At 41.9% G+C, this 15,304-nt stretch overlaps 1 protein-coding gene across 3 annotated transcripts in view; it reads right to left on the bottom strand.

Moving 5' to 3' along the window:
• Rhobtb1 (Rho related BTB domain containing 1) overlaps positions 1-6,200 on the bottom strand; it is a 136,387-nt gene extending 130,187 nt beyond the window's left edge. For 2 of the 3 annotated variants that reach the window (XM_029482899.2, XM_021173633.3), the window contains exons 1-2: positions 5,962-6,200; positions 2,415-2,508 (exon numbers count right to left, since the gene is read on the bottom strand). The gene's annotated coding sequence lies outside the window, so the exon portion shown is untranslated. The remainder of the gene's footprint in view (positions 1-2,414; positions 2,509-5,961) is intronic. The other variant, XM_021173636.3, reaches the window with a different exon arrangement.
• Between the last annotated feature and the right edge of the window lie 9,104 nt (positions 6,201-15,304).

The following is a 15,304-nucleotide window of genomic DNA, read 5'->3' as shown; positions in this document are numbered from 1 at the left end:
AACTACAGAAGCCAAACAGCAAAGTTAGTACGTTGAGAGACTTTCTCAGAGATATGGACTTTGATGGATTAGCCCTTTGCTTCCCCTTTGGCAGGAGGTGCTGTCTACCTGCTAAGTTTTACAGCCTGAAGGGGACTTCCATCATGGAGTCGGTTGTGCTATGGCCTGGGGTCCTGTTACAACAAGACAGCTATGATCTATGAGCTCACAGCAGATGTGGCTACCTGCACACCATCAAGCCAGTCAGCAAGGGGCTGGGAAGAGCTCATGACCCCCCCTCCTGATGGAGAGAGTTGATGGCTTCTGGGGGAAGGGAGAGTCAATTTTCTTTAAGGGTGTGGCCCTGAGTAGGCCAACCACACTCTGGTGGATGGCTCCGTGCCCAGGCATATATGGGCAGTACAAGTTGGACTCAGTGGGTTATCTTTCATTTTATTTTTAAAGAAGGTTGAGGCTGGGGTCTAAATACACCCATTCTTGTACTGTGGACTTCCTTAGTTTTTGTTTGAAGCCCCTATTTGCTATGCCTCTGCGTTCCTCCCATCCCCTCTCTCTTCCTCTCCAGGTCTCTTTTCCTCTACCTATGAACCTATTAAAAAAAAAAAAAGAGTCCATGAGGTTGGTAAGGGAGGGTGTTATGGGAAGGGGAGGTTGGATATAATTGAAATACATTGTAAGTATGTGTGAAATTCGCAAAGAATTCATCAAACTCTATTTCAAATATATGCACCCTGAAAAGCTTGCCTAAAATCCTAAGGGCACAGTGACAGTTAAAAATAGGCTTGCAAAGTCAAAGCAGAAGGAAAAAAAAAAGAAACCCAGAATAAATAGAACTTACTGAAACATTAGAAGTCAGACACGTGTTCAGCAGAAGTATACTTACCATCACAAAGAGAATATTTCACATTTAATAGGTTGACTTTTCTAAAATACAGGGGCATTTGAATTAGCCGTTTTTATGTACATAGCTGTTCTGAAACACCCTTTAAAAAGCAAAGGCTGATGCCTTAATACGAGGCATTATGACACAGACCTATTTGAATCAGGCTTATGAAAAACAGGACTGGAAAAGTTGAAATGCCTGCTGCATACACTGCAAATAGATTTAATTAATGGAAACCCCAAGGACGGAACTTCTTTAAATAAGCAATTGCGTAGGGAATTAACAGTGTAAATAGGATCCTGACTTATTAGCGCAAGTTCCCCCTCCCCCCAGTCAGAGATGTAGGGGCAAACACCCACTCACCTATGCTTTAAGTTAGGTATGCACACATGGTGACACATGGTGACTATGGGGCCCTGGCACATTTAAAACCTTTTAATAACTTGTTCACAGACTGGGCTTATGTTTACCTTTGCTTTGCAAACGCTGTATTTATGGGCAGATAAGATATGGTGCTTTAAACATGTCTTTTCAGCCTTATGTACAATTTTTAGACACAGAATAAACCATTTTTTTTCAGGGACCCTTTCTGAGCTCTTCCATACATCCAATCTATATGCTAATACCAGAATATTCTCATGGTTTGTTATTAAAGGTTCCGTTAAGGACTTCTACTTTGTAATGTTTTGTTGAAGTTAAAGGTAATAAAAGCCACATTTGTCTAAGAGTTATCTGTAATTCAGCCCTCACATACATTCAGGTATGCGCACTTCCCCAAGCCTGGAATAAATGAAATGCTTACAATATTCATAGCTACACACAGAAGGCATTTCTGTAAAATATGCATCAGAACATTAAATATAGAAATAAAAATAAAACATGTTGTGGACTGAAATTAACACATGCGTTTGTGGGTAGGCAAGGCAGAGTCGGTCTGGGGAGAAGAAAAAAAAATCTACCAACATTGCCCCGTTTCTCCAAAAGCTGATGTCTCCTGTTCACGCTGACCTTTGGCCTAGCCACGTGCAGAGTGATCATGCAGTTTTGAGTTGAAGACAGCTGTTGCTGGGGCCAAGAGGGGTAGATACTCCAAGAGAGGCATCTGGGAAGAACAGGAGCGCTACCAAAGAGCAATCTGTCCATTTCTAAATCGTCCTCGTATGTGGCCATGATGTTTCAAGGACCACATGTCAGTTTTGTGCACAAAACCCTACTTGTGTATAAAATATGCAGGGAAGACTCATGTTATTTTCATGATCCCAACTCCTATGTAGGTCAAGATGACTCAAATTGTAGATCAGAGGAAACATGTTCAACTACAATTTATAAAACCCATGATGTAATGTTTAAAAATGGAGTGTTCTTATTTCCTTTTTTTTTTTTTTTTGTGAAAATGCAAACACCCTTAACATGAGTCTGGTTGCTATTCATATGGTGTGCCATCTTTACGTAAAGCAATGTTTCTACATTATATTTATATATATATACTGTAGAATGCAGTGCTAATTTAGTCACACAAATTAGTACTTACCATGCAAAAGGGAAAAATAAGCTTCAATTCCATTTTCATTATTGAAGACAGCCTGGTGAAGGACGTGAGTCTAGATGCCTCTGTGTTGTAAAACCTAGGAAGGAGGTGGAAGCAGGAGACACATAGTGAAGAGGAGAAACTGCCGATACAATATTAGCTCCACACACTAGTGTTGATTCTCCATCAGGACAAGAACTGCTCAGCCAGGACATGCCATTTGGAAATCTCCCAAAGAATTAGTGCAAGAGGGGCAGAAAGTTACCCCTCTTTCAGGGGAGCAGGGGAAAAGGGATGCCCTTGGAAACAGGATGCTAGAGTGAACCCTCCTCTAGGGGTTATTTTATTATTATTAGTAGTAGTATTATTATGTTTTAATCATTTAACCTGGACTGGCCTCAATTATTACTTTTAAATCATGTAGCCTGGGCTGGCCTCAACCCTTGTTACGTAGCTGAAGATGTCCTTGAATATCAGCTCCCAGGCATCCATATCCCCAGTGCCAGGACTACAGGCAAGCATCAGCAACATGTCTGGTTTTATACAGTTCAGGGGCTGGAACTCAGGACTTTGTGCATGCTGGGCCAGTCTGTGCCATCTGAGTTCAATCCCTGCTCCCATGTCCTCTCAGTAGGATTGCTCTTAGGATCCAGTGAGGTGAGGAGTGAAGAGATAATCCAGTTAAAACAAGGGCTGTGGCACTGAGCTTAGATTGAACTAAACTGGCCTCCAGTCATCGGCTCTCCAGCCAAGCAGACACTGAATACTGGCAAAATATAACCACATAAGGCAAGTGCCAGCTGCCACCAATCAGGTGGCTTTGGGTTTTCACTGTCTTTTCTCTGGTTATAACTTATCTATTTGGAAGGATGGAATCTTCTGGCCATGTTTGTCTCAGAGTATTGTTGGGTCCTCATTTCATTCCCCCTCCCCCCCGTGTGTGTGTGTGTGTGTGTGTGTGTGTGTGTGTAGTGCTGGGGGACAAGGATATATGATAGACACAACTGATCTCAGCTTTTTTTTTTTTTTTTTAACTAGGTACTTATTATGTTTGTACCCTGACACATTTTACCTTAAGGATTTGATATGGTTTCCAAAAATCAAGTTTATAAGATATGAGTGAAAATCAGAAAACAACATTGAAAATAAAAAAGAAGAAGAATGCACATGTACACATACATACATGCACACAGAGAGACATATACATGCACACACTCATGTGCATACACATACATACATGCTCACATACATGTGCATACAGGAACAAGCATATATACACAGATGTATACATGCACACACTCAACTCCATACGCACATACACGCACATATATACACACATATGCTCACATGTGCACACACACGTACACACACACACACACACACACACACACACACACACACACACACACTGGCCAACACAGTCAAAGTAGCTAAAAGTAGTAGAATTTGTATTTGAATTTCTTGGTACTGGGGTGGGGGGGAAGAAGGCATAAATTTTTAATATCCCTCGGAAGAAATCATGTCATTTTATCACACTCTCTAGAGAAAGCAAGTATTTCATCCTTCTGGCATGAAATCCATTCCTAGAGACTTTTTCATGTGCAACAGCACAGAAATGTTGAGATAAAATGGACTATTTATAAATAGGAATGGCTATATGAAAATCGGAACACAAAGTAGCACTTTTCTATGGATTATTTCTATGAAAAGGGTGTTATTCCTAAAGATGAACTTGAAGCTTGGCTTGGCAGCATCACAAATATACTAGAATTATTCAATTAGCAAATCATTCCCGTCTTTCCTCTCTCTGGGCCTTCCTAACAGACAAGAAGTGCTCTCTCCGTCTCTCTGTCTCTCTCTGTCTCTCTGTCTCTCTGTCTCTCTGTCTCTCTGTCTCTCTGTCTCTCTCTCTCTCTCTCTCTCTCTCTCTCTCTCTCTCTGTGTGTGTGTGTGACAGAAGCCAGAGGATGACTTTGGCTGTGGTTTCTCAGGGGTCACCCATTTTGTTTCTTTGAGACTTCATCTCTCACTGGCCCCGCGCTCACGGAGCAGGCTTGGCTTGCTGGCCAGATGGTGAGCCTAGGGATTTTCTTGCCTCTGCGTCCTCAATGCTGGGTTACAAGTACATGGGAACACAGCTAGCTTTTTGTGAGTATTCATGCTGGCCCAAATTCTTACCAACTGCACTCTGCCCTCAGCCCCACAAAGATCACTCCCTTTATGAAATCCCTTCCTCAGCACTGTGGAAAGCCTTCTGGGGATTCTAGGTCAGTCAGTGCTCATTAATAACCAGGGCACTGAACTGGAAAGATGAACTGGGGACCACCTCTGAGATAGTCCCCACAGCCGCACAGCAACTTCATGGGGCTGTTCCAAAGGGGTGGGAAGAGCAAGGGAACCGATCTCACAGGATGATCAACCCAATATTGCCAGGGAAGATCTCTTCTCCAACCCCACATGGTTCTCTTGGCTTCCATAGAACCTCATGTCCTGTCTATCAGAAATCTCACCTAACTCTCATCATCTGGCTTCTTTCCGTGTCCCTTCCCTACAGCGACAAGGGCTGTAGGCAGGCTCTTGCCTGGCAGCCATTTTATCAAATCAAGAATCACTGATGTCTTTACTGAGGCCAGATTCTCAACTTCACCTTTTCCTGAATTTACTTATCTGTCCATACCTAAAATCAGTGGAATTATCACTCTCTCTGGCTCAAAGGCTGTGTTATTTTTATTCTCCATTCCAGGATGGTACCTCTTCACTTCTCATGAATCAAACTGAACATGGCTGCTCTGTACATTAAGGCTTGGTTCCCTATTTAACATTCAAGGGTATTTCCAGACCTCATCCACCCTCTACCACCTCCTTCCACTTCCCAATCTTCACTATTTCTGTGTTCTATGTGATCTGGCTGTTCTTCCTAAACCTCAAAATTCTTCTCCTTGAGAATTCTAACAGCCCTCCCAACCCACAACCTCCACAGAGCCGAATCCAAAGCACTCATCCAATAGCACTTCCTAAGAGCTGAGATGGACATGGACCACTTTACCCAGGACCTCTGTGGTGACACGAATCTATCTCCCCACACTGCCACCACCCCCTGGAAAGGTTGGTTTCTGTCTCACAGACCTATGTTAATCATGTTCTTCCATCAGAAGTGTTCATCTTTTACCTCTTTGTTATAAATACAAATTGGTTTGTATTTCTTTTTGTATTCCTTATTTCTCTTTGTTATAAATACAAATTGGTTTGACCCTTACATAGAAGTTAAAAGCGTACATATGAGGAAAAGTGCCCAACTTGGAAAATCACATCACAAAATGCACTCGAGATTATCTTGTAACTCCATCTTATGGACCAAGATGTTTATGATAGAAAGCCCACAAGGAACGGAAATATCTTTTCCTCGTTCTTGGCCCTAAGGGCTAGCAAGTGTAAGACAGCACACTCGGAGCAAAGGCAGACCTATCCATGTATGTATCTTTCCAGCTCCCTTCCCCTAAACCCCTCTTTTCCCTTCTCATTCCAAACAGAGGTAATCACCAGGGCTCACCTCCATTTTCTCACCTCCCATCGCCTGCTCGGTTTGCTTCAGTTTAACATCTGAGTTACCACCCGGTCACGGGTGCTGAGACAGTGACCTCCGCTGCATATTCTCTCTGGAAGGGATCAAATGTCCAAGGCTGCGTGTGGCTCCCTCCACAGAGGTCTCTGAACACCAGTGCTTCCACTCTCCAGCCTGTGGGTTCCTGCCCACACGCAGCAGTGCCAACCAGCAGGGGAGGTGTCAGCAGTGCTTTGTGGACAGTTCTCGGCTTATTTACACTAGACACGAATAGGCCACTGATAGCAGAAGCTGGTGGGGCTGGGCCGAGGAGCACGGACTCCAGGCTCACATTCTCTTTCCGGTTCAGACCACGCACCGTGGTACTGTCCTGTGCTCATAGGATACCCATTTTCTCCCCTCTCCTCGTGGTCACTAACGTGTCACGTGCTCATATTGTGTTTTCTTCCTGGGAACAGTTTAAAGACACATGTAAAATCGATCAGGTAAGACCATGAATCAAAAAGAACCCCAGGCAGTAGGAATGACAGCTATAGTTTTTGGTACGTATTACTTTACAATTACTTATTAGTATTTCAAAAAATGATTTTCTACTGATCAGTGATTTCCACTTTTGCTCAAGGGAAGAGTTTTTTCCATTTCTTTCTTTTTTTATTCATTATTTTTATTTTTATTATTTTTTTTAAAGACTGGATTTGTCCCAAAATTTGTAATCCTCTTGGATCTGTCTCGCACGTACTGGATGGGAGTCACCATACCCAACAAAACCCAGTGCACCCATCCTCTGTCTTTGAAGAAGCTGACTACTCCCACTTCTTCGAACCTTGCTCCCAGCCTATCATGACAGGCCCTTTCTGGGATCTCCTTCTATTTCTTTTGCTGTGTTTTCTTTCCTCCTCCGCCGGGTCTCCCTCCAGGGCAGGGCTGTCCTGGGTTTGACCATCCTGAAGACCTTTGTCCCAGAGTCCTTGTTGACTCCCTTTACAATCTCTCTCTCTCTAACCATATCCATCCCGATCTGACGCCGGAGTGGGAAGATGACTCATAAGTTTATATCTAACCCCTCATCCTCTTTGGCAAACTCCACACCCACAGTACAATCCTGTGTCTGCTCGCGGTGACCTGTGATGTCATCAACATCCCCAGCCTTGAATTCAGAACCTATCTCTGCTTTCCGACAGTTCCTCATTGTCTCTACGTAATGTAACTGCTGCTGCGTGGTGCATGCCCCACGCACTACCTTCCCAACCCCCTTGACCCTATATACTTAGTAACTCACCCACATTACCCCCCCCCCCCCGCACAGTTATCATTATCTCTCCACTGGAAATATTCAGCTGCATCATATAACTTTTCCCCCTTCAGACTGTAGCCAGAAATACTCTCTTAGAGTACAAAAGGTGAGTAACTGAGCACAGTTCTTCCACCAAGCAGAAACAAGAACATAAAGCCCCAACCTGCTCACTAGTCCTGGCATTACTGCAGATTATGGCATATGGTCGGAGAGGTTTCCACCGTGATGACCCCACTCCTCCAGTACATGCGGAATCAGGCAGGTCAGCCCTCCTTCTCTTTTCCTACATTGCGCATGCTCTCTCCTACTGGAGGGTTTTCTTATAAACTTTTATCTTGTTTCCTATCTTTAATCACGACAACGTGTTGCACATCCCAGGTTGGACTTGGAGTTCTGATGCTTGTGTTTCCAACTCCACAGGGCTGGGATTGCAGGCGTGCACTGCTACGTCTAATTTATGTGGTGCTGGGAAATGAACCCGGGCCTCTTGCATGCTAGGCAAGCGCTCTATCCACTGTGCTGCGTCTCTCTCACTGCCCCCGCCCCCGCCCCTGAAACACTTGAAATAATTGCAGTTTCATGTTAACGTGTGTCATTTTAAAAATTTTTCTCCCCGACTAGTCTGCAGGCTAAGTGAAGGCAGGGAACCTCAGAGGTGATTCATTACCTCCCAACAGTGTTTGGCAGGCAGTAGGTCCCCAGCAAAGATGTTCCATGGAAATTAAACACAGGTATGTAGATTTGGTGAAGAAGATGCGCACAGTCTCAAGCTAGACGAAGACAGTGAGACACTGAGATCATGCAAGGCCACTAAGAGCTTTGGGTGGGTCTAAGGAATTAAGGCAGGTGGGCTCTCTTGTCACCCATGCTCAGTAACAGGTGGATTAGAGCAGTGGAGAGGAGTTTTTTTTATTGAATATTTTCTTTATTTGCATTTCAAATGTTTTCTCCTTTCCAGGTCTCCCCTTTGGAAGCCCCCTATCCCATCCCTTCTTCCCCTGCCTTTATGAGGGTGCTCCCCTACCCACCCATTCACTCTTGTCTTCCCGCCCTGGCCTTCCCCTACACTGGGGCATTGAACACCCTCAGGCCCATGGGCCTCTCCTCTCACTGATGTTTAACAAGGCCATCCTCTGCCACATATGTGTCTGGGTCCCTCCATGTATACTCTTTGGTTGGTGGTCCAGTCCCCGGGAGCTGGGGTAGGGGGGTGACACTGTTGCTCCCTCCATGGGGCTGCAAACCCTCTCAGCTCCTCTGTCCCTTCTCCAATTCTTCCATCGGGGACCCCTCACTTAGTCCAATGTTTGGCTGCAAGCATCTGCCTCTGTATTAGTCAGGCTCTGGCAGAGCTTCTCAGGAGACAGCCACATCAGGCTCCTGTCAGTGAGCACTTCCCAGCATCCACAATAATATCCAGGTTTGGTGACTGGACACTGCCATGTTCCCTCCTTGATGATAATAGACTGAACCTCTGAACCTGTAAATCAGCCCCAATTAATTTCCTTCATAAGAGTTGCCTTGGTCATGGCGTCTCTTTGCAGCAATGGAAACCCTAGCTCAGGCATCTGGATTTAGGACAAAGGAGCCAGTGAGAAACACATTTCACTCAAGAAAGAAATAAACCTGTCCGTGCCATTCATTCAGCATCCCACCCTCAATGTGACCAAAGCATCTCCTGTTAGGGGAAGGTAGTGACTATATTTGCACTCTTAAGGAGATAAGCTTGAGGAGGCTCTGATGAGGTCCTGAGTATCTCAGGAGAGCCAGCTTCCTAGCAGCAAAAGCGCTCCAAGCCTTTCATTAAATAGAATGTGCCTGCATACAAGACAATGTGGAATTGTGGCTTTGTGTATGGAGGTGCTTGCAAGGAGGCCTGACAGCCTGAATTTGATCCCCCAGCCCCACAAGGTGGTGAGACAACCAGCGAGACCTCAGTCACACGTGTGTGTTGCAACTTGTGTGTGCCCTCTCTTGCACACACACAAATACACACACACACACACACACACACACACACACACACACCACACACGGCTGTTTGGGAACACCCTGGTCTCTGACTCTACTAGTGTAATAAAGACTTTTTCCAAATATCTACTGCTGATAAAATTACAGTAAGTCAGGAACTGTTAATTACAGTCACTTCAAATCCTGGTCATTTGCAGCATATTTATATCTTGTTTTAGGCCCAAGAAGAGAAGCTATATTCAAATAAGTTGAAAATATCACCTCCCTGCTTTTTAGCCTAGCAAGCAAGCCTCCTTCTTTAAGTATTTCCTATTAAATTACACATACATGTATTCATGCAGATGCATATGTAAAATATGACCCTCTGTAAGGCATAGCTGACTTCTCTTTTCTCCTCTACGTTGGCGGCTGAAAACCTGAGAAGAAAATTTGTTGCCATCTTCCAGCGAGGGTGTTGAATTTCTTGTCATAAATTTTGAATATGGATCTCTCCCCTGGCCCCACCTTGAGTTCTTAGCCCTGGTTTTTTTTCCTTAGACTCATTTTTTTCTACCTATTTGGAATATATTTTATATTACACTGCAGTATGTGTTTTTATTACTCTTTTTCTGTAAGCCTTAAATCCTTTCCTGAATATAAATAAAATATGCAACATTTATAGATAGTTCCTTTCCCCCTATGGAGAGTTGCAAAATTTTCCAAAGACAACACATAATTGGTTACCATCAGCACAGAAACATTAAAATACTGCTACTTAACAGTAATTAATTTTTGTGATATTTCATTTGCAAGTACAATTAGATGTTCTTAATATTTAATTGTTAACCTAAGCTCCATGGAACCTGTAAGATTTTATGATAAAAACTGGGTCCTTTAACTTTCAATAAGAAAAATCTTTCAAAATTTTAATACAATTCTGAAGGGTAAATCTGACTCCCCAAATTTTAAAATTGCTTTGCAATATACTAGCCCCATAAGACCTTCTTGATCTTGGCTTTCCACATTCAACTAACTGATACTATTGTTTGTTGGGTAGGTGTTAGGTGTCTGATATTGTAAAAGATGCTGGGGAGATACAGAGAACATAACCAGTGTGACCTCTGGCTTCAGGGAACTTCTGGTCTGGTAGAGAGGAGGGTAAGCATTAATCATTGGCCAGCTTAGAATAATAAAACAAAGTGGCAGGCTAGAAATGACAAATAGGTGCTGAAGCCTCTAGAGACTTGTGGCTTTGTAGGCTAATAATAGTAACAACAACTACAAACAAAAACAGAAAAAAAAAAAAACAAAACAAGTAAATGAAATTTGGTAGGCAGTACAGGGTTCTCTGAGGAGGCAGGGTTCTAATAAGTTTATTCACGGTCTAGGGAAAAACATTCCATGAGATGAAGAAGATAAATCCGAAGACCTTGAGGAAGACCAGGGTTGCTATAACACAAAGCTTCTCAATCTCTATGGGACCATGAAAGGCAACCTCTTTTCTGGTCAAGCTAGGTTTAAACCCCAGAGACCCAGCAGATAATTCTGCAAGGAATGGAAGGTGTTTGCCATGCTCCTAGACACTAGGCTCCAGCTCCATAATTCTGTGGGTATCGGTCACAGCTCTTCCTTGACATCCAGTGGTATCTGTGGTGTCCAAGAACTAGAACCTGATGTCCCTGGCCTCCATGCAGCCAAGGGACCCCAGAGTCAGCTCTTCCGAGGCACCCAGCAACATCTGTGGTGCTAAAGAGTCTGAGACTGTACCTCCCTACTCCTGGAGAGGGGTCCTGTGGCTTCTCACAGCAACACCCCAGTCCCCTGCCCCAGGCAAGGGGTGTGTGCAGTCAAACTTCCAGGTTCTGCCTCACCAAGCAGCCGGAGTCCCGAACAGATGTGGGACACCGCTTTTAACCCACAAATCTCTAAGAGACCACAGATGCCTGCACAGACTACTCTACCCTCTAGGCTTAGATTTTTTAAAACCCAGTTTAATATGGATTCTTAAACGCATCTATCTTCACTTCTAGCCTACTGTCCAAAGGCAGGGGAGAAAGGATGGTAAATAGGACAAGGGGATGTGGACCTGTTTAGAAGTAGTTCTTTGGGGGGGGGCAATTCTAATCTCTGTTATCAGGATACTAGCAGTCCAGCTTAGTAGTGTCAGGATACCAAACACAAATCAGCAGCAGTGGCACAATCCAGCAGAAACAGAAACAGCCTCCTCAGAATTGACATTAGTCAGCAGGAGTAACCAGAACCAGATGGGATGCCAGAAGTCCATTGCTGTGCCTCTCTCAACAAAGTGAAGACTCTTGAGACCAACGAAGTGTGGCAAGGCTAGCTATGCAAGTGTCGCATCACTGTCTATTGGGTCTTACTTATTCTCCCTCAAATGTCACGTGTCCTCTCATGGATATTGCTTCAGCAAACCATCATGTTGAGTCTTCATCAAATGACACAACCATAAATTTCCACTTCAATACACAGAGAAGGAAAGAGATTCCATGATAAAACCAAATTTAATCATATCTATCTATAAATCTAGCTCTACAGAAGATGATAGCAGGAAAACTTCAACCTGAAGAGATTAACCACACACAAAAAAACAGAAGGAACAAATAATCTCAGACTAGCAAATCAAAAGAGAGGGAAAAGACCACACCACCACAACAAAATAACAGAATCAACAAGCATTCTTGATTGATAACTCTCAATGGCCTTAAATGTCCCAATAAAAAGACATAGACACATTGGATTAAAAACAGGAGCCATCTTTTTGCTGCATCTAAGAAATACAGCTTATCATCAAGAGTAGATAAAAGAATAAAAGAATGGGAGAAGATATTCCAAGCAAATCAACCCAAGAAAGAAGCAGATATAGCCATTTTAATATCTGGCAAAAAAAAAAAAAAAAAACCACAAAAGCCAAACTAATTCCAAGAGATAGGGAAGGACACTACATACTCATTTAAAAAAATCTACCAAGAGGATATTGCAATTAAAAATAGATATGCACCAAACACAAGGATGTCCAAATTAATAAAAGAAACACTGCTACAGCTAAAAATTACATACTGACTTCCACACAAGTGGTAGTGGGAGACTTGAACACCCAACCCTCACCAACAGACAAGCCATCAAGACAAAAGCTAAAATGAGAAATGCTGTTATAATAACATACTAAATAATGTTATACATTAGATAGACCTAATAAATATTTGTAGAACATTTTACCCAAACACAAAAGAATATATTTTCTTATTAGCACCTCATGAAATTTTCTCCTAAATTGACCACATACTTGGACACAAAGCAATTTTCAGCATATACAAGAAAATTGAAATAACACTCCCCCATCCTGTGTGACCACCATCGATTTAAGCTGAATATCAACAACAGCAGAAACCAACAGAAAATTTATAAACTCATGGAAGTTGATCAACTCACCACAAAATGAAAAATGGGTCAAGTCAGTAAGAAAACTTTTTAGAATTGAATAAAAAAAATGAAACACAACAAACCTATGGGACACAAGGAGCTTCTAAGAGGCAAATAGTAACAAAAATACACAATGAATATCAAAATTAATAAAATTAGAGACAAAAAAGGGGACATCATAACAGACACCAAAAAAATCTAGAGAATCATAAGGAGATACTTTAAAAAATCTGTACTCTAGCTAGTTAGAAAACCTAGAAGAAGTGGACACATTCCTTGATCTATGACCAATAAAAGTCAAATCAAGATCATATAAGAAAGTTAAACAGAGCTATACCCTCTAGTGAAATAGAAGCAGTAATTAAAAGTCTCCCAACCAAAATGCCCAGGGCCAAAGGGTTGAAGTCTAGAATTCTACTAGACTTTCAAGGAAGAACTATGCCAACATTCCTCAAATTATTCCACAAAATAGAAACAGAAAGAATATTGTCTAATTCTTTATATAAGGCTACAATATAAAGAATTTACCCTGACAATTAAACCACATAGAGAGCCAAGAAAGAAAGAAAATTACAGACCAATTTTCCTTATGAACATAGGTACAAAACTTTTCAGTAAAATACCTGCAAACTGAATGCAAGAACACATCAAAAAGATTACCCACAATGATTGTATTGGCTGGTTTTGTGTGTCAACTTGACACAAGCTGGAGTTATCACAAAGAAAGGAGTCTCCTTTGAGGAAATGCCTCCATGAGATCCAGCTGTAAGGCATTTTCTCAATTAGTGATCAAGGTGGGAGGGCCAACCCATTTTGGGTGGTGCCATCCCTGGCCTGGTAGTCCTGGATTCTATAAGAAAGCAAGCTGAGCAAGCCAGGGGAAGCAAGCCAGTAAGAAACATCCCTCCATGACCTCTGCATCAGCTCCTGCCTCCAGGTTCCTGCCCTGTGTAAGTTTCTGTCCTGACTTCCTTTGATAATGAACAGCAATATGGAAGTATAAGCTGAATCAACCCTTTCCTCCCCAACTTTATTCTAGGTCATTGATGTTTGTACAGGAATACAAACCCTGACTAAGACAATGATCAAGTAGGCTTCATACCAGAGATGTGGGGATGGTTCAACATTCATGAATTGTAATCATAAAGTGTAACCCACCACAAAACAGACTGAAAGACAAACACATGACCATCTCATTAGATACAGAAAAAGCCTTTAACAAAATCTAACTTCCTATCACATTAAAAGAAGTAGAGACACTGGGGATATAAGGGTTATGCCTGAACATAATAAAGGTGCTTTATAGCAAGCCCACAGTCAACATCAACCTAAATGGGGAAACACTCAAAGCTGTCCAACTAAAATCAGGAGTGTAACAATGTTGTTTACTTTTCCTATACCTATTCAACACAGCAACCAAAGCCTTATCTAGACAATAAGATGACTGAAAGAGATCAAGAGAATACAAACAGGAAAGGATTTTGTACATAAAAGACCCTTAGGAACTCCACCAGAAACTTCTACAGCTGATAAACACTTTCAACAGAGTAGTAAGACACAAAATCAACACAGAAAAGTTAGTAGACCACCTATAAACAATTGGCAGGAAATCAGGAAAACAATACCTTTAACAACCTCAAATATATATCCTGGGGTAACTCTAAAAAGATGAAAGACTTTTATAATAAAAAATTTAAATTTAAGATGTTGAAGAAAGAAATTGAAGAAGACATCAAAGGATGAAAAGGTCTCTCATGCTCATGGGTTAGTAAGATTAATACAGTGAAAATGGTCATCCTAGCAAAAGCAATCTAGAGATTCAACATAGTTGCCATCAAAATTTCAACACAAATTCTTCACAGAAATTGAAAGGACAGTTATCAGCTTCTTAAACAAGGAAACTCGCGCACACACACACACATACACACACACACACACACACACACACACACACACAAATGGGATAGATAAAACATACCTGAATAATAAAAGAACTTCTGGACACGTTGCTATCCCCAGTCTCAAGTTGTACTACACTTATAGAAATAAAAATATCATGGTGTTGTCATAGAAACAGACTCATCAATCAATGACATAAAATTTAAGACCCAGACAAAAATTTACATAGCCAGGGATGCCTGATTTTTGACAAAGAAGCCAAAATACATACTGGGAAAAAGACAGAATCTGTGATAAATGGTACTGTTCAGATCTGATGGGTACATGTAGGATGCAAACAGTTCTATATTTATCATCTTCTATAAAACTCAACTCCAAAATGATTCAAAGACCTCAAGGTAAATCCACATATACTGAAGCTGATATGAGAAAAAGAGGAATAGTCTTGAGGTCATTGGGGCAGGAAAAGGATTTCTGAACAGAACATCATTAGCACTGGCACTAAGATAAACAATTAATAAATGGAACTTCATGATACTGAAGAGCTTCTGTAAGGCAAAGGGCACTGTCTTTTGGAAAAGAAATAGTGGCAGCCTACAGATTTGGGAAAGATTGTTTCCAACAACACATTTGATGGGGCATTAATATCATATCTGTGTGTGTATTTTTGTGTGTATGTGTGTATATCTGTGTTTATCTCTGTGTGTGAATATATGTGTGTATAAATCTTTCTGTGTGTATGTGTAT

This window comes from Mus caroli, unplaced genomic scaffold (genome assembly GCF_978045245.1).
Source record: "Mus caroli unplaced genomic scaffold, Mus_caroli_1 scaffold_9, whole genome shotgun sequence".
Taxonomy (NCBI): Eukaryota; Metazoa; Chordata; class Mammalia; order Rodentia; family Muridae; genus Mus; species Mus caroli.
The sequence above is the reverse complement of the archived record's forward strand: the minus strand, read 5'-3'. Positions and strand labels throughout refer to the sequence as shown.